General features: G+C 39.4%; 1 protein-coding gene across 6 annotated transcripts in view; it reads left to right on the forward strand.

The window, feature by feature from the left end:
* The first annotated feature begins 633 nt into the window (after positions 1–633).
* Positions 634–20,450, forward strand: part of Zfand6 (zinc finger AN1-type containing 6) — a 67,244-nt gene continuing 47,427 nt past the window's right edge. For 2 of the 6 annotated variants that reach the window (XM_021167611.2, XM_021167614.3), the window contains exon 1: positions 634–801. The gene's annotated coding sequence lies outside the window, so the exon portion shown is untranslated. Of the gene's footprint in view, positions 802–11,242; positions 11,444–20,450 lie in introns of those variants that run through there. The other 4 variants (XM_021167613.3, XM_021167612.3, XM_029479080.2 and 1 more) reach the window with 3 other exon arrangements.

Below are 20,450 nucleotides of genomic sequence, written 5' to 3' on the forward strand. Positions count from 1 at the left end.
GGGGAAATCTCAGGAGAGCTGTCCCCCACTTCTCCCGCACAACCTGTGCAGGGCTGCTGGACTAGAATCTACGCTTCCGCGAGAAGGTCCGGGGGCTTCCCGAGCCCAGGCGTGTAGGTGTGTATTACACAAGCGAGCACACACGCCTCAGGTCTCGCTCTCTGTAAATCGTGGTTCAGGACAGGGCACAGTTCAGACCTGGCACTTTGGGCTGGCCCACCTGGTCTCCTAGGGGCCTGGGCAACAGAAGCTCAATCTATGTCGTCTCTCAAACTACGCAGGTGGAACACCAGCTCTAGACAAGGGTAGTCTCTCCCTGGGAGGATGCAGAGCCCAGAGCTACGTCATCAGACCCCTCCCACCCCGCCCCCCAAGTCTTGCTCCAGAGGCAACATCAAAAAGCTAACCTAGCCCGCTGACCTCGCCGAGGCAGGGGCGTGGCCGAGAGAAAAGCAGCGCCTATGTGCCACGCCCCTCAAATGCCTTGACCAATAATAGCACTCTCCGAGATCCGGCCCCGCCCCCACGCCGCCTCCGGCCCTTGGCCCCGCCCGGGCCGGTCATAATTAGGCAGCGGGCTGGGACTGCCGCGTCAGCGCGCGTTGAGAGCCAATCGCCGGCGCTCCCTTGAGGCCGCGTCACAGGCCGAGCAGCCAAACAGAAAAGTTTAATAAACAGCGGACGGAGGGCCGGCGGCGGCGGGCCGGGAGCGAGTGGGGGTTCGGCGGCCTCACCTGTCCTCACTCAGCGGCGGCGAGAGGCGGCGGCGGCAGCGCGTCCGGCGGAGAGGGCCGCCGCCAGGTGAGGAGTGCGGGCAGCGGTGGGCGCAGCCTCCGGGCGGCCTGGGAGCCGGAAGCGGCGGGCGGCGCAGCAGGTGGCCTCGCGGCGGCGAGCGGAGGGCGCGGTCCCGGTGGGGCGCGGTCCCGGGCTCCCCGGGCGCGCGCTGAGCTCGGGGTCGGGGTGGGCGCGCCTGGGGCCAGTCCGGAGCAGCTGCCGCACGCCGGGCGGCATCCCCACGTCCCTTTGGTAGGCTGAGGCTAGGGAAGGCTCAGAGGGAGTCTCCGGGATTCCAAGCTCTCTGCTCCTCTGAGAGCGTTTTCAAGTTTCTCATTTCTGTTGGATGCGTAAACAAGCTACACGGAGTGTGGCGTCTGAAGTCAATTTAACTCTATCAAAGCTCAGTGATTTGCCATCATCCTCCAGAATTGTCAGGCGTTTGTGGGAACTGGGGCCTTGGGGTCACCTCCAAGCCGTGCATGCTAACTAGCTTGGTAGTCAGCACCTAGTGGTTCCGAAAACCGAAATTAAACGTCACTTTCCAACTATATTCGAAATTTATCCTTTTCCTAATTAAAATGCCACGTAGGCTTTTGAGATTATTTATGAAGTATTTTATGGCAATTGCTGTTTTATGTATTATTTCCAGGCCTGCGGGGACAATTTTTTGGTAAACCATGAACATTTAAATGGAGAAAAGACATTGTCTTAATTTTTCCTTTTTTTTTTTTTTCTTTTTCTTTTTTTTTTTTTTTTTAACATTTAAAAAGCATGTAAACCGGGCGTGGTGGTGCACGCCTTTAATCCCAGCACTTGGGAGGCAGAGGCAGGCGGATTTCTGAGTTCGAGGCCAGCCTGGTCTACAGAGTGAGTTCCAGGACAGCCAGGGCTACACAGAGAAATCCTGTCTCGGGGTGGGGGTGGGGTGGAGCGGGGAGACAAACATGTAAGAGGGGTAATAGGCACAGATAGGAAAATATCAAGCTTGATTGCTGTTTTATTTTGACTGCAGCCATACTTTCCTGTGTTAATGTCAAAACTCACTAGATTTTAAATCTTTACAGTTTATTAAATATGAGTTATATCACAAAGTTTTTAAAGTAATGGTCAGTTCTGGGAGAATACGCAACACAATGTACTATAAAGAGAGAAAACATAAAATTTCAGACTCCTCACTCCAGAGCCAGAACTAGAACATTACTCAAACTTGTATGTGTTCACGAGTTTCTTATCTGGCCTAACCCAGTTTACTGTTTCTTACTGAGGTAAACATTCTGGACTCGGTGGATTTGCTCATTCTCTAGCCTTTTAAAAATTAGTTTTCGCCGGGCGTGGTGGCGCACGCCTTTAATCCCAGCACTCGGGAGGCAGAGGCAGGCGGATTTCTGAGTTCGAGGCCAGCCTGGTCTACAAAGTGAGTTCCAGGACAGTCAGAGCTACACAGAGAAACCCTGTCTCGAAAAAACCACCAAAAAAAAAAAAAAAAAATTAGTTTTGTCACCCACTAATCTCTTCAAACAGTGTCACTTTAGGTTCCTTGCCCTTTGAACTTTGGACAGATAGTGTATGGTTGTGGTTCATCTATTTCATTGTTTCTTAATGCCGTGTTCCTCCCTTCACCCCGGTGTTTCCGATGGTGTTTCTTGTTTTGCTTCTAACAAGTGTACTCTGGGAACTTTTCTTCTTGCAGCTGTTGTTGCCCAAGTTGTCTGTCGAAAAGTAAATACCGTAGATCGTGGTAGAAAGTTGTAGGCAATCAGTAATAAAGTAGAAATGAAAACGTTACGATTCTGCTGCCTTCCTTTAAGCAGGAAGACTCACGGTCCTTGTGGCTGGCTCCTAGTTGCTATGTTTGCATGAGGAACTAAGATTTCTGTTCATCTCTACACCGAACCCCTTCAAGCCGGCTGTAGAAAGTTTGGCACTATTTGGTACTTCTCAGGGCAAAACCAGCAAGTGGGAGAAAACTCTCCATGTTTTGTAAAGCCACCCTTTCTGTTCTCCACCACTCCTCCCCTCCCTGCAGACTTGGGCAGATTATTGAGGAGTCTTCTTTGCCTTAAAACAGTCTTGCAAAAGAAACTTGTAGTAAGCTTTCTCTGCCTAGTTGGCACAGGCTTTGTTGGAGGGAGAGTGTCAGAGGGCAGATCCTTTAAGGGAAACATTAGGACCCACGTGACCCTCCGCCACTTTTGAGAACGCTATGTGAGTGTACTAAGTATTTCAGGACTTGTCAACCACACATTGAAGTATTTTTTAGGTTTAAGAATGCCCTAGGGTTTGCTCTAGACAAATGTCTTTAATTCTTAATTTTGCTCCTTTGTGTGTGTGTGTGTGTGTGTGTGTGTGTACGCGCGCGTGTGCGCGCGCACGCGCACACATGTGTGTGTACGCTTTGAATAACTTGTTGAAGGCATGAGAGAGGAGCTTCTTAATTTTTTTAGATAGGGTCTCACTATAAAGCCTAGAACTCTCTATATAGACTAGGCTGGCCTGGAACTCATGAGATTCCCCCAGTCACTGTCTCCAGTGATAGGATTAAAGGCGTGTGGCACCACATCTGGCTGAGGGGGCATTTTTTTTTTTTTGATGTTTGTAGTTTGCAGATATTTTGTTTTTATAGTGTAGTTGCTTCTGCTTTTAAAACTTAGTTCTGTATTTTATTACAAATCACACTGACAGAGAGTTTGGGGATTTCTCCCACATTTTTAAGATGTGTAGGAACACAAGTACTTCCACAGATAAGCATCGTTAATTAACATTTTGTCAAGCATACCTGTGGTCTTCCTGTGTATTTTGTATCTCCTAAGCTATTACATGTTTCTTTAGGATTCAGTCTTGGTACTGATGCTGAGTCAAAGCACATGAACATTCATTTTAAAGTCTTTATAAGCATTTCAAATTTTTTCTTAAAATTTTTATCAAAGTGTGTGGGGTATGTGTGTGTCTTGTTTATGCCACTGTAGTCCCAGCTACTCCAGAGACTGAGGCAGGATAGTGTGAGTCTAGGTGTTCTAAGGGTTCTAAATGTGGATAGGCTGGTTCCACTTTCAAAACTTACTCCAAATGTAATGTCCCAACTCCTTTGTTTTATAGAAGATGGTAACAGTACTCATCTAATTGTTACCCTTCCTTCAGGTTTTGCTCCCTATAGTCTGTGCTGGCTGCTCTAGTGTCTAGAAGATGTTTAAATGTGTGTGTGTGTGTGTGTGTGTATGTGTATGTGTGTTTAATTCTCTATCTCTTGTCTGTGGGTGTGTATGTATGTGATACAATGTAAAGTGAAGTGAAATGTGTGAGTGTAGAGGTCAGAACAACTTTGTAGTTTCTTCCTTTCAATGTTTACATGGGTTCTTGGGATCAAACTCAGGTCTCAGGCTTGCCCAGCAAGAACTTTTACCCACTTAAGCCATCTTGCCAGCCCTGAATGTGTTTATAGATATGATAGTCCTAGGCTCAAAGTCCTTCAGTGACTTTTCGATCCATGAGATAAAATTCAGACACAGTTTTACTGTGGTTTATATAACCTACACTGGTTGTGCCGATAGAAATGAATGCAAATTGCAAATCTGAGCCATGTTAATTTAAAATTTTCTCGTGGCCCTAGGACAAGAGAAAGGCAGTGAAATATATTTTGATTTAACCTAAGATGCAGTACTTTCAATATGCGATGAATGTGAGAGATTATTTGTGGGATATTTTGCACTTTTGGAGCTGATGTGTACCATCTACCTGCAGTGTGTCCTAGTTCAGATTGGCCATGATTCAGTGTTTATACTTGTAAGATCTTTTTTATTGTGCCTTTTATCTGTCTAGGATAGCAGTCTTTTACTCTGTATTGCAAATATTTTTCCTGGCTCTTCATTTCCCTTGTATTTGCTTATAGGCCTTCCTCCTTTCTCTTTTTTCCTATTGAATTTTTAAAATATCTTGGTTATTACTTTTACATTTTTATTTCATTTGAAAAGTAAGTGTGTGTGTGTGTACATGGAGTGAACACTGGTTTCTTGGGGGTGGGGAGGTGTCCAGAAATGAGTATTGAACCCCTTGGAGCTGGAGTTACAGTCAAGTTGTATGATATGGCTGTATGATACGGCTGTTGAGATCCAAAATCAGGTCCTCTAAAAAAGCAGTATGCATTCCTAGTCACTGATCCATCTTCCAGCCCAATACTTATATTAAAAAAAGTTAGTATTGCGTGTATGTTGCGGATGATTGGTGCATGCATACGTGCATGGTATAAAACATTTATGGAGGTCAGAATATGACTTTGTGGATCTGGGGGATCAAACTCAGACTATCAGGCTTATATATGTAGCCAGTGCAACACTTACATTTTTATGACTTTACTCTGCTTTTATATTAAAGTAGTCTCATTCCCAGATAACTTTACATTCTTTTCAAGTATTTATTTTTATTACAGTTTGGGGTGTGTGTGTGCAGAATATGCAGGTGTCATTGGAGGCCAGAGGCATGGCATTCTCATGGAGCTGGAGTTACAGGTGGTTGTGAGCTGCCCAGTGTGGGTGTGTATGCCCGAAACTGAACTCAGACCCTCTGTAAGAGCAGAACTGGATCTTCATGTCTCAATTATCTCTCTAGTACCTCTTTAAAGTTTCTTTTTTTAATCCATATTTCTGTTGTTCTGAGATGTGTTGTTTACATAAATTGAAATTGAAATAACTAGATGTTTAGTTATTAAAAATTCTGTCAAAAATATGACTGTGGGGTCAGGCCACAAAAGTCCGGTGACCAGACTTCATCGTCAGTTTCCATGCAAAGATGGAAGGAAAGAACTAGCTAGAGTTGTCCTCTGACCTCCAGATGTGCCCTCTGGCAGATGCACCCCCAATCTCCACCTCATTGTGGATACTTTTGGATTTGCACACAAACAAAAACTTAAAATTTATCAACAACACCCTCCACCCCTGTGTTTCTCTATATAATAAAAACACTTTTATTTACATGCTAAAATGAATACATACTTGATTTTGTTTTGTTTATTTAGTGGTTTGGTACTAATACTACCTCTCACTCCAAATCTTGGTTGTTGGGTGTCAGACTCTGGGTCTGACTCAATGGGCAAAGGCTTTCCCTGGGCTTGCACTGAGCCCTGTGAGTTCCTGTACTTGCATTTTCTCCCTTTCCACATTCTGAGCACCTGATACACAGCAGACTTTGTGTTGAGTATTGAAGGTACTGCTATGGCCAGGATGTGTTCCTTGCTTTCCTGGAGTTTGTAAATATAAGAATGGTAGGCAATTAAATAAAGCAACAGACAGGAAGTTTTAGGTTGTAAAGTGTTTAGAAAGAAAGATATGATAGGTACTAACTGGGCACTTTCAACATGCATCACTGCGGAGGTAACAGTTGATCAGATACAGTGTTTGGTTTGACCTAGCACTTGAGGGAAAATTTAGATTGTCAGGAGTCTGCTGGTTGAGGGGTGAATGAGACAAGCTCAGTTCTTATTTTGGAGAACTCCATTAATCAAGGATGTTATTTTGGCCCTGGTTATTTTATCTTCATCATTTCTTATGAATTACCTAGTTGTTATTTATTTTGTTTTGTTTGCCAACTCAGACCGCTACCCACACAGTCTTTGCTTCATTGTGATTTTCTTGAGAACTCTTTCCTGTTATAGGAAATAGGCCTTAATCTTTCTGTTGGTTGTGTAGCTTATTCAGAGTAAGCATTTCTTTTGAATTCAGTTAGCACTTGGAGTCCATTAATCAAGCGTGGTTCTAGTATTTGTTTCTTGAACCAGTGCTGTGCTTGCTGGTCTGCTAACTACCAGCCCCTCTGGCTGTTTAAACAGTTAAAATGACATAATATTAAACTGCAGTCCCTCGTTTATATTGGTCACATTGTAGATGCTCAGTAGCCATAGGAGAGATAGGGAGTCTTTTGCATTAATAAAAATTAATCTTAATTTATAAGGGTGTGGCTTATGGCCACGTTATTTTAGTTAAAATAGCCATGCCTAGCTCTTAAAATGTGGTAAGTCAGAATTAAAATACAAAATTGACATTTGTTTTCAAACAAGAATGAAAGTTTAAAACAAAATGTGATGGTAAGTGATTTTTAATCCCCAGCCCACAAAGGCACAGACAGGCAAATCTTTGCAAGGCCAGGCTGGTCTACATAGCAAGTTCCAGTATAGCCAGGACTACATAGAGAGACTTGTCTACAAACAAACAAACAAACAAACAAGTGTGTATTGAATAATGATATATTTAAATGTTAAAATTTTTACATTTTAATCTTTGACTCAGAAAATTGGAAATGAATGCTCTAGTTAATTTTATTTGGACATGTTTTCACTCTTCTCACAAGTTTCTTAAGAGGTAGAGACTTTGTTCATTTTGTTGACGGTGAGTTGACAGACAAGAGACTCTTTTATAAAGATTATTTTATTGTCTAATATGTGTATATGTGTTCAGCAGGTGGGGAAGGGGATTGCAAATGTGTGAGTGCAGGTACCCATGGACTCTGGAAGAGGATGTTAGCTAGCTCCCCTGGAGCTACAGGCACTTGTGAGCCACCCAATTGTTGGTACTAGACACTGAATTTGGATCCTCTCCAAAAGCAAGATATGTGACAAGAGACTTATCTGTTCAGTTTCTACTTTTCAAAAATTAATTGTAAGATTGCTTTATTTGTAGCAGTGATTTAAAAAAAAATAATCTTTTTGATAGCTATCTGATAATTAATCTTTGTCTTTTAATCTTTTACTTATATTTTCTGGTTTAGGCAACCAAATAGGTACAAGAAAACAAAAGCAGTTTCTTTTTCTCCATCTAGAAGTTTCATTTAGACCCATGGAACATTTACTTTGTGCACGTTCCTTTTTATTAAATAATGTTTGCCTCTAACCTGAACAGTACATCTTAATATGTGAAATTATGAATGTTTTTCCTTACATTTTTTTCTTCTTATTTTGATCCCCATTTAGTTTGTGCTTATTGGTGATCTTGTTTAATCGTTTTACAGACCTAAAACAAAGCAGGTTACTGACTCTTTTTAAAGAGTTTGTTTCTATCAGCTTGGATTATTCTTTCCTATCTGTAGTTTGCCTTAATTTTCTTAATGTTTCCTTTGTGTGCAGTGCATGTGTGAATGGGCCGTGGCCAACCCCTAGGCATACACACTTTGTGCTCTCCTCCACCCCTGGTAAGAAGATAAACCACACCAAGAGTTGAAAACTAAAGCACATCCCTCACTGCTGGAGGTTACATGTGTCTGCCAGGGGAGTATGCTTTGAAAATTGTTTTCCTTATCACTTGGATAGTTGATTTCAGACTCTATTCTCACTGATCCTAGCATGTTACACTTAAGTCAAGGGTGGTGTCTTTTTTTTTTTTTTTTCCCTGACTTTGTACATCACCAGCTCTGTCTAGAGAGAATGACAGGATTGCTTTTGTAAGAATGGGTACAATTCTTTTTAGGTTGTTTGGTTTTGTTTGGTTTTGTGACAATGTCTCTTGTAGTGTAGACAGGCCTGACACTATATATTAGTATCCAAGGATGACTATAAATGACTGATCTTCCTGTTTCCACCTTTTGAGTGGTAGGATTATCGGCATGCCTTGTATATAGTGCCTGGAAGCGAAATTCCTGTGGTTCTGGGGATCAATCCCAGGGCTCTGTGCATAGTGAGCAAGTACTTTCCAACTGTACTTTTAGTCTCTCCCCACCCCCAGCCCTGGGTAGGATTATTTTCATCAAAACAGGTCTGACCAAGTTGTTTATTTTGTTCAGTGATGGTTTATTGTTTTTGTTTTTGTTTTATTATTTAATTTTTGAGCTGATTAGGTTTGGAAAAATGTCTGGACTCCTATAAAGAATATACAGTATATTTCTCTGACTACTTGATATTTAGAAAATGGCGTGGTCACACACAAAGCTTCTCAACAGCTTCATGCAGACTCTTTGTTCTAACCACGCGATGTTGTCATGTAGTATAGACTGGCATAGCTTCTGGGTTTAATATGACTTCCTTGAACTTGTTTTTGTGACCATCTGCTTCTAGACATAGCATAAAACACATTAATTTTAATCATGTACCTCAAATGATGATTATCACCTTGATGTTCTTTCTCTTCTTTTTTGTTTTTGTGGTTTTGAGATAGAATCTTGGTATGTAGTCAAGACTGGCATTACTTGTGGTCATCCCCTTGCCTCAGCCTCCTTGGTGGTGGGAGTACAGGCATGTACCACCCCAGTTAGCTGACATCTTCCCTCTGTTGTCTTGGTAATAGACTAGTGTTAATATTAGTGCTGTGCTAACATATGATTAGTGTCTTTCTTACAAGTAATTCACTTTGAAGGGGAAATTGTCCCACAGCAGTAGTTTGTTTGGTGCTCAAAATTGTCTACTCATTCCATTCTTGCCAATTTGTAAAAAAAGCAAATGAATATTTATTTTCTGTGCATGTCAGTGTATATCTATCTCACTTAGTACATATGGAGGCAGAGTACTACTTGTAGGAGTCACTTCTTTCCTTCCGCCATGTAGGTCCTGGGGATCAGGAGGAGATCAGTGGCAGGTGCCTTTACTTGCTGAGCTATCTTACCAATCTGATCCTGTTTGCCAGTTGAACTTTTTTTCCTTCTCTCACTTGTAAAAGTTTGGTCTGTCTTCCTCCGTCTGCGCTGAAAATTAGATGTTTTCTTTTTGATAATTGTTCCTGTACTTCTCTTCCAATGTTGTTTTGCAAGAGTGTCGCACACTAGGAAGAAAACCTGAACTTGACTCATGAAGTGCTAGGCATTCAAAGCAATGAGTTGTTGCAAAGGATCTTGGGACTAGGCTTCTGTGAATTGGCTCTTTCAGTTTGTCCACTTAAAGGGCATAATAGAATATGCAGCTGTTTGGGCTTCACCAGGGTATTGCTCCATATTCATGTCTAGTTGCAATTATGTGAATTTTTAGTTTGGTACAAAGACTTCTTTTTGTATTCAAAACAATTTTGTTGGCTTTCTGTTCAAACATAGAATTTTTCTCTGAGAAAAAAAATTGTTGAAAGATTCTGAACTTTGAAAACTGCAAATTTAAATTTAAAATTCTTTAATACATAAGCTTATTGAAAACATTTTAAGACCCACTGTTGTAGCAGGCATGGTGCTACTTGCTTGCAATCCTAGAACTCAGGAGATAGAGGGAGGAGGAGGAGTTCAAGGCCAGCTTCACTTTTTCTCATAAACCAGAAAATCAGAAGAACCCCTTTAAAATGCCTTATTTTTATGTTATTTTTACCAGCTATAGTTAAAGTATTGGTAGGAGTGAAAAATGTATTTTACTAAACATCTTAAATGCTAGTTATTGAATCAGGAAATGCTTAAAATGTCAGAAAAAAAGTTTGGGCTAAGCCACTAAAATGTAAATAATTCTAATTAAACCATAAAGTACAGCAATTGTTGTAGTCATGTATAAGTGACAGTAGGAATTTTTTCTTTAAAAGTCAGAATCTCTGTAGTGTATGTCTCTTTAAGAGTATAGTGAAAAATGCCATTATGCCATCACAGCTCCTTGGATAGTTTAAAGGGAACACACATTTCATCTACATTTGGTAATAATAATTTCTTTCCTTCCCAGCACTTGGGAATCTAAGGCAGCCTCCTGCTTAGAAGACAACATAGTGACTTCTGGGCCAGTCTGACCTTTATAGTAAGGACTCTGTTCCAAACAAACAAAAAATAAGTAAAACAACTCCGGAGAGGGGGTGACGTAAACCTCCCTGAACTTTCTACCTGGGACCCATGGCAGGGGGCTTGTCTAGCATATTTGAGGCTCTGGGTTAGATCCTTAACACTGTGAAATAAACAAGTTAACTTTGTTCCTGAATGTGCCATTAGACAAGTTGCCTTGTGTCTTTAGATCTCCTTTTGCCGTGAATAATCAGTTTTTAACAGGAAATAGCAGTCTTTAGGGCCACTGAGAATTTTATACTGTGTTGTGATACCCCTAGACTGTGTCAGTGAATTTGACAGATAGCTTAGAAGTGACTCTTAGCATTTAGGGTTTAGCTTAGAAATGAGTGTTTGTTTTAGCATTTAGGGTTTGTTTTTTAAATGCTGTTTCTTTTTTCTTAAGTTAATTGTCCTCTCACTATGTCCTAGAGAACACGCAGTTTGTTCTTAGCAAAATTTATAGTGAATTTTATGTAGATCCTCACAATTTTTCAGACAAAATGTGAACTCTGTTAAAAAGGGAAAATCTGTTTAGAGCATAACTTTATATCCGTGGTTCTGTGAAAATGCCACATTACGTATATTAGAAGTGTGAATCATGCATAGCTTATCCTCAAGCAAATGAAAGTTGATTCTGTGAATTTTCATTGTATTTTAACCCAAACAAAAGAAAGCAAATTGCTTATGATGGGAAAACTGAAACATTACAGCCTGTTTCTTTAAGAAACCAGCTTATCCAGGGGTTTAGTGTGTTTAACCTAACCTGCTAGCGAGGAAAAGTTCTTTAAAATAATGGATATTAGTCGTATCCAATCCCAGCTATCAGCCTCACTAACAGGGAGGAGATTTGACTCTCTGGCCACTAGAATTGCGGGAGGTGGAGCTTGGTATTCAGGTTTGGTTGCTTTGGAGTACAGCTTCAAGTGAAGTTAATCTGAGGTGAAGCAAACAGAAAATTGTGGAGGTTTTGTTGGTAGGATTTTTGTTCTAATCTTTTAATAATCTTATACTTTATACTTGGGCTCCTTTATGCTTTTGTGTATACTCGGCTTTGTCATTGTTTCTATTTTCTGATGCAAACTGAACATTAAAATTAAGCAGGGAAGCAGAACAAAAGGGCTGTTTGAACAGGAAATAGGTGCTCAGAGCATCAAACTTGACTTTATTATTATTTTTAGTTTAGAATGTGAGTGCCAGTAAAAACCTTTGAATCAAAATCATCTTCACTAACAAGCTTTTCTCTTAAATCAGAGTTGAAGCAGTCATTTGTCAGTTTTTATAAATGACATTCTAAGGAGGTCTATTTGTCATTTTCCTTAAATCTAAACTGTTAATTTGCTAAGAGAATGAGAAATTTGTTCTTTTTAAAAAATGGAAATACTAAGTATTTGATTTTTTTTTTTACTTAGTGTACCACTCCCCACTTTAACTCCAGTTTATTTTAAATTTAGCAGTATGTTGACATTTTAGTATTTCACAATTTTAGCTTTGTCTGTAGAAAAGTCATTGATAAATGTTATATATAGTAAAATAAAACTTTCTTTAGATTTCATTTTTTGAAGGTTGAAGGGATTAGTATCCCTTTAAAACAGGAAGCGGATAGTGTTTTAAGAGCTATAGGTGGGCTATCAAAACTTGAAAAAAGTGTATGTGGATCTTTTAACCTTTTTTAACCTAAATAATTGGAAGCATACCTCAGTATTCTTTTTATTTTTTTTTTCTTTTCTTTCTTTCCTCTGTGACCTTTGCCCTCAGAAATCAAGGTATAAAAAGTTCCCTTTAATAATCAGGACAGGTGCCAGCCCAGCCCTCCCAGCCAGGGTGTTTGTGTCTGCTATGCTGTTTGTTCCAGATCACTCGAAGCGTTTAAAATCAATGCTTTTCTCTTGTGTCTATTGCTAAAGCAATATTGTAGTACAATCAGGAAGTCACATGTATGCTCACAGTACAATGCATGGCCTCATTTTCCTTCCACCTCTGTAGCGTATATTCCTGAATTTTACAACAATTGTGAATAATTATGTACTGGACATCTCAAGTTAGAACTGTTTAGTTCTAATAGCTTTGCAGTCCTCTAGAGTTAGTATGGAGTTAATCTAGTCTTTTGTCTTTTCCTTTAGATTGTTCTTAATTTTTCAGTATTTTAAATGGTATTACAAAGACTGTATATCTGTATACTACAATGCTTTACTTTTTGCAAAATAGTAATTTATTTAGGAAAAAGTCTCCTGTGGAGTAGGCTGACATAGATAATGGATGTCCACACTCACTGGCTAAATTGCTTTCCAGGAAGATTTTGCTTCTTTCTATTGCTGCCCACAGGACATCTTCAGGGTTCCCTGAGAATAGCCCCTTAATTTTTTGTTATATTGTGCCTTTGGAGCTCTGAGTTGTTGGCTAGTTTTTGTCTAAGCAAATAGCCTATTTTAAACCCCATTTTTAAAGATATAGATGAATCTAAACCCATTTTCTTGATATTAAAATTAGCTGAAAGAAATTGGGAACATTTTTACCCACTTTAGTGAGCAATTGTATATCTCTGTTGGCTGTTTTATTTATTTATTATGAGTATTGCTCTCAGCATGTTCAAAGCTTAATATTTTATACTGGCTTTGTTGGTGCCAGCTCTCCTGAGTGTATGCTGCTTCTGTAAGCTTATACCAAAAAGACCATTTTCATCTAAGAAAATATACCAGGAACAGTTTTAGAGAAGGTCTTAAGGAGAGCAATTATTACCTGTTTCTGAACTTGTAATAAGTAAATAGCCTTTGTCACTGTGTTTCTGTACTTGGAGACTTTAAAAGTACATGTAAGATGAACTATTCTGTGTAGTTCCAGGGTTGAAAATAATGTATTAACACTTCTCCAGCATTTACAGGTTTTCAGTGAAAGGTAAAGAAGATAATTGTACACACACAGTGGCTTCAGACATGCCTGTGCTTAGGGGCAGTCTTTGTTTCCCAATGGTGCTGATTCTTCCTGTCAGGAGCTAGTCTCTAGGTGTGATAGGTTGTATCTGCTTGAGGAGCTGGTGGACCAGTGTTGCAGAATAAAGAACAAAGTTGTTTTAAGGCAAAATTCAAAATTACTAACTACTTAGTAAAGATAATGATAGCAGTACTTGAGCACATATATGCTTGACTTAGTCGATTTCATTTTGCATTGTAAATGAACTAATTTTTCTGTAAATTTTTCTTATAATTTACTGATGACTTAGTATCATTTTCACAGCTGCTAGTGGTATTCTCGTCTATGTTTGTTTTCAGAAAGTCAGAAGTGTGCTGGTGTGGGGGTTGGGGGGGGCAGTCAATGCCAACGTTTTTGTTATGGTTGGTGAATGATTTTTTTTCCCCCCAGACATGTTTTATTTCTTCAGGTTTGCAATAGAAGAAAAAAACTTTAAATTTTTATTTCTATCATAAATATATATTTCCCTTATTCTGAACTAGAGAAAATGTTTAATTTTCTTAAAATTTAACCATACCACATTAAGTAGAGATGAACATAATTATATACATAATAATTTTACTAGCAGCCATTTAAGCACTGCCTGTTGATTACATTTTAATAGTTACTCAGGTAAGGATTTACTCATTTATGTGCTCTGGGGAACACTGGAACTTTGAAAAATGATTAGCCTGAATGCTTTCTCAGTTTCTCTCCTGCATCTCTGCTCCATTGGTCTCTGGTTGACAAGGACTGCCCTCTTCATTCCGTAGCTTCAGGAAGAGTAAAATTTTGTGACTACAGAGAAGAGAATTCTTGTATTGATTTAGATGTTGGGAAAAGACCTAAAAAGCCAATAGTCATATTTTATTCTTTTAGGATAGAAGGAAAAATGTTTAAAAATGTAATTTTTTTTCCTCAATGATATAAGGAAAATTTTTAATGGGTAGTAAATTAGTAAAACTTGAGGCAACCTAGAAACTTGATAATTATGAGGTTTCTAGAGTTTTGCAATGCCTTTCCTGGGTGGCTGTGTTTTAGGAGATAAGCTTCTTGTTGGTAACATAGGATGCATTTATTTATGAGCTGATAACGGAGTCTGCTTGATGACTGTGATTTTCTTGGTGTGGATGTATTAGAGTTCACTTGAAGCAGTTTTGTGGTTAGTGTTTTGCTAGAGGAGAGCAGATCCATCTGTTCCTCTCTGTACATTTCCCTTCTGCTCTACGTAGGCACCTGGATCTATTTCCCTCCTGGATTTTTACCTTCCTCAGTAACATTTAGCACTCTTGACAGCTTTGAAAACCTTCCCAAGAGTTTAATGACACTATCTGAGCTATTTGTGAACTTCTGTGACCTTTGCAAATGTGTCTCTTTGTAACCATCAAGTAATAGAGCTTCTTGGGATTCTTAACGTTTTACTCATTCTAGACCTGTGTCCTTTCTGTCCCAGAGATCTTAGGTTGTCACACAAACTCAGGTGAGTTTGCAAATTGCTAAGGTTTCCTAAGGAAGCGCATGTTGTTTGTTGACTTTGGAAGATACAAATATTTCTCATTCTGTCAGTATTATATGTACCGAATTGTGGCTTTAAGTTACTGCTACAGTATCTCAGTAGAGAAGAATAGCTTTTAAGCCAAGAAGAACAGAAAAATTAAAAAACAGGCAACCCAACATGCCTTTGACAGTTTGTTATATCAATTTGCCACTGTCTGATATCGGGGAATCTCCTCTTTTTTTATAGTTTGACTTAAAAATCACATGTTTTATTTCTCCTGGAAAGGAGTGACCCTGAATGGATAAAAGAATAGATTGAGTTTTGGGGCGGGGGGAGCTTGTTTTAGCGTATTCCATCTAAGGTCTTGTTGATTAGCAGATGCCATCTGTATTACACTTGCCCAGTAGCTTGTCTCACTCAAGCAATTCTTGGCATGGAAAGAGGCTCCTGGGGTCCTAGGGTAACGGATGCTGTGAGCCATAGTTAGCTGTGAGAGCTTCTATGCAGAAAAGTAGTAAAAACAGGATTAGGATTGGTTCAGTGATTGCAACTCCTCTGTTGAACACTGAAATAGACACATTTGTTCTGTTTTTGCTTGCTTCTAATCTAACCACAGGGCTTTAAGCCTACAGGGAAGTTCTCTACCCCTAGCTACATGACCAGCCAGCCCCTGAATCTCTCTTTTTAATTTAATTTTTAAAAATGTTTCCTTTTTTTCTTTTATTTGATGAGTACACCATAGCTGTCTTCACACACACCAGAAAAGAGCGTCAGATCTCATTACGGATGGTTGAGCCACCATGCAGTTGCTGGGATTTAAAATCAGGACCTCTGGAAGAGCAGCAGTCAGTGCTCTTAACCACTGAGCCATCTCTCTACACCTCAATTTAATTTAATTTTATGTGTGTTTTGCCTGCATGTATATGTGAAAAGTGTGCCTGTTGCCTAAGGAGTTCAGAAAAGGGCATTAAATTCCCTAGTGCTAAAGTTGCACATGGAGCCACCTCGTGGGTGCTAGGAACCTAACCCAGATGAGATCCTCTTTAAGGATTATTAGCATTTAATTGTTAGCAGCAAGGGCTGTTAACCACAAAACCTTCTCTCTTGTATTAAATCTTTATGTGTTTGGCTTGTTCTTTGTTTTTACAATTGGAATTGCTTGGTCATATGATAACTCAGTGAGAAGTTATTAAACTGTTTTTCTTTCACTTGCATTAGTAATTCATTGAAATTGTTTCTCTTCATCAGTACTTGGTATAATCAAATTTAAAATTTTAATCATCCTAGTGGATATAGAGCAGATAACTCACTGTGATGCTAATTCATATTTCCTATTAACAATGTTCATAGCAAATGCTAATACCCTACCTCTGGCTGGGTATAGTCTCCTATCTTTCTAGTTTGCATTTTACTGAGACTCAAAACTTCTTGCCTCATCTTTTCCTTTAGCTTCTGATTCCCTCTTGAATCACATTTTCCCCAGTTCTCTTGACTTTTCAAGCCCATGACCAGTTCTGCCTTCTATTCTGCTCCTAAACCCCCACTAACGGCATTTGCAGATGTTTATAGTTTTTTTACTTAGCTATCATTTTTCTCTAATTTGTAGACATTTTACTTAAGGTTAAAATTTTGTTTTGATTTTATTTCAGACATTTATGCAGAAGTGTTCAGGAGCTCTGCTGGCCCTATTCTACCCTTATGTTCTGTCCTCTGTTCCAGTTTGGCTTGCTGTGTCATACTCAGTGTGTATGGGAATCGTTTCTCAGCAAGTTAAGAGACAAATAACCCCAAGGACTTTGTGCTTCCTTTGACCAGAATATTTTCTTAGTGAGATTAAGCTATCAAAATCCATGAGTTGGTGTTTGTGAATAGTTTTACCTAACCTGTCTCTTTTCAGCTTTGTCAAGTATCCCAACAATATCTTTTATAACTTAACTTACTTACTTTATTTACTTATTTATTTGCTGTGGATCTAAAAGTAGGAAGGAGAAATATTGGGAATAAAAAAGGATCTAAATAGAGGAGCAAGATTTTGACTAGAGAGAGAAGTGGGACATTCTGGCCAAAATACATATGTGTATGAAATGGTCAAAGAATAAATAAAAGTTACACTGTGAACTTTATAATTCATACCTCATCCTTGATCCTACTTTTCCCATCCTACTGTGTGGCTCATTTAAGCCATTGATGCTTTGAAAGACTTTGACCATGTCTCTCATTTCATAGTTACTGTCCAGATTACCATGGAATTTTCTCGCCTTTCTGACCCGGCCTTCCTAACTCAATACCTGTTCATCCTTTTCATGAGGGGAAATACCCATTGCTATTGGCTAAGGAAGTTACATGTACAATAGGCCAGTGTTATTTAACACTGTAAGTAATGATAGCTTAAATTAAAATTAATTAAAACTAAGTGAAATAAAAATCTTTAAAACTCCATGTGGCTCATTGATAACTAGGTTATCCATGTGTGTAGGTTCCTTTATTACCTAACATTTGAAGGCTTTTGTAAAAGGTGCACCCTGGTCTTAGGCTTTCATCTATTGTCTTCATGTGTCAAACTGGTGTGTGTGTGTGTGTGTGTGTGTTTTGGTTCAATGAATTACATACATTCTTTCCAAATACCCTATCCCTTGCCTTAGTTACCTTTACATAGTTCTCCTTGGTGTAAATAGACCTTTCATATATTCCTGACAGGAAGATACTCAGATTTTACAACTTCTTTTTTTTCACTCATCATACAGGATGGTGGTAATTCAGTACATTGCCTTTATTATTCTAGAGCACGGTACAATAGGGACCATGCAGTGCTTATATTTGTCTCCTCATATTTCACATTCAAATATATGTTAAGTTGAAATTAGTCTCTACCTCTAGGCATTTTCTTGGGTCAATATGCCATTTGTATAGCTGTGGAATTGTAGTCTGTGGAAGTGACTAGTCTTCCCTGTAGCTGCCTGATCTCTGCTCTTTACCTAGTCTCCTTTTGCCTCATTTGAACTCTAGATGTTGATGTTTGTGTAAGGCTTGAATTGTGTTTTATTACTCTTTTGGCCAACTAGAATCTAGCCTGTAGGTATTTAGCCATCAGGAGTAGCATGCCACTGTCACTCTGCTTACACTCAGTTGAATCATAACATTGTCCTTTCTTAAGCCCAGAATGTCTGTTTTGGTTTAAAATACTAACCAGGCTGCAGCCATCATAAAATAATCCTCTCCTGCAGCATAACAAGTCATGTTCTGCAACTTCCCTTCCTTGGTTAGGTTTATGGGGGTTTGTTCGTTTGTTTGGTTGGTTCGTTTTTGTTTTTCATACTGTATTGTAGTTTGCTGACTTTCTTATCAGAAGATAATTGTGACTATTTCTTATTCAAGTTATGCAGCTCTGGAACTTTTTATAGGTTGCTTATCTATTAACTGGTAGAACAAGAATTAGAAGAAATGCTTGTGTGCACACACCCTCATTGGTGTGTGTTTGTTTGTGTGTCTACAATCAACCCAGGTATGCTTAATATTTGATCTTGAGTGAAATGTCTCTTGAAATGAATAATTAGTAGTGACCATGATTCATATATCAGAATCTGTCTCATTCTGTCATTGCTTGGTCATTTAGATGGAGTCTCTGTTCAGATCATATTTAGATGGAGTCTCTGTTCAGATCATTGCTTTACCCCTGTAGTGGTTAGACTAGTGCTTGAGTTCTACAGAGGTTCAAATGTGAGAAACTTAAGTGTACCGTACTGAAAAGTGTTAGATTCTTTAGAAATGATGACTTTGTACAAAGTAATTGGGTCACTGAGGTCATAATTAGGTCAGAAGGGAGTGAATTGGTCTGTGGGAGTGAAGTCCTCTGAGGGTGGTAGTTATAAAAGAGCAACCATGGCTTCATAATCTGGCTTCCTGTCTCATCATGTGATTTTTCTTTTCTGCATGGCTCCTGCCAATTGCTGTGCCATCTGCCCTTACCAGAGGTCAAACCTCTGGGGTCACCCACTCTTGGACTCTTGGACTCAAAACAACAAGCTAAGTAGCCTCTATATAAAGTGTGCATGTATATTGTTACAGGGACAGAAAACAGACTACTACAGTGACTTGCCAGCTGTGTGACATGAGCCAGTTCTATGACTTCTCTAATTTCCTCACCTCTGAAGTTTCTACCTCCAAAGGTCATTGTGAAGATTAGAGGGGACAATTCAGGCAAAGCATTTCTCATAAAAGTCCTCTTCTGTTCTAATCTTGTCCCGCTGTGAGTTTGCTGGCAGCTTCTTTAGTCTTTTCTACCCCATTGTCTCTTTACTGGCAGTGGCAATAAGATACCTAAGTGAATTTCCAGTAGACGGTTTTGCAGACAGACAAACAGACATGGAGATACACCTGTAATTCTAGTATTGGTGTTATGTAGTGAGAGACCCTCTCTCAACCTCACCTCCCAACCCCCCCACCAAAAGATTCTGGAGAAAGAACTTAATAGAGCTGTGTTGGAGAGAGATTTGTTCCCAGTTGCTCATTAGAACACTGAAACCAGAGCATAGGAGCATAAAATGACAAGTGGCAGGTGAATGGGGCATTTGATTTTGTTTGTTTGTTTGTTTTTCTAGGAGCTGTATGTCTTTGGACAGCAGAGTCTTTTTTGTTTATGTATATGACTACCTTGTTTGTGTATATGTTTGTGTAATATGTGTGTACCTGTTGTCAAGGTCAGAAAAGGGCATTGGATCCCCTGGATCTGCCATGTGGGTGCTGAGAATTGAACTTGGTCTCTCTGCAAGAGCAATATGTAGTCATAATCTCTGTGCCATCTCTCCAGTTCGAGACAGTATCTCTCTTCTTTTTTCTTTTTCTTCTTTTTTTTTTTCCTCCTTTTAAATTTTTTGGAACACTTAGAATACCTTTTTTTTTTTTTTTTCATTCATAAACTATAAAAGCCATGTTTTCCTGGAGCAGTACCCACAATTGAAATGATCCTTTGCTAGAACTGTCAATGGTGGCAAAAGGTAAGGCCAGCTCCCTGCTGTCTCTAACAGTTTGAATTGTTTGTTTGTTTTCTTGTGTTGGGTTTTTTTTTTTTGTTTTTGTTTTCAACATAATATTTTTATCAATTATCTGGGAGTTGCATACCGTGCACCCTAATCACATTTACTTCCCAGTCCATTTATGTCCTTGTCCTACCTTTGGGACCTCCTCCTCAAAAAGTAAACATAAGAATAGAAAAAATGAAAGAGGGGCAGGGTGGGAACGAAGGAAGCGAGAGAGGGAGGGAAGAACGGAAAAAAGTCAGTCTGTCCAATTTGTGTTAATTGTATGCTCACTGGAGCATGGTCAGACTCCATGAGGCTGCCCTAAAAGAGAACTGAGTCCTTCCCCACCCTGCACCTGCCAGATGCCGTTCTGAGTTCTTTCCATATACCATTCAGGTAAGGCTGGGTCCTTGACTTTAATGAGAAATTTCAAGATAGACTACTATGTAACTGATGGGAGTTTATTAAAAGGATGATTTTTGTTTTGTTTTGTTTTTAAATGTGATTTTAAGTGCAGA

This window comes from Mus caroli, unplaced genomic scaffold (assembly GCF_978045245.1).
Source record: "Mus caroli unplaced genomic scaffold, Mus_caroli_1 scaffold_8, whole genome shotgun sequence".
Taxonomy (NCBI): Eukaryota; Metazoa; Chordata; class Mammalia; order Rodentia; family Muridae; genus Mus; species Mus caroli.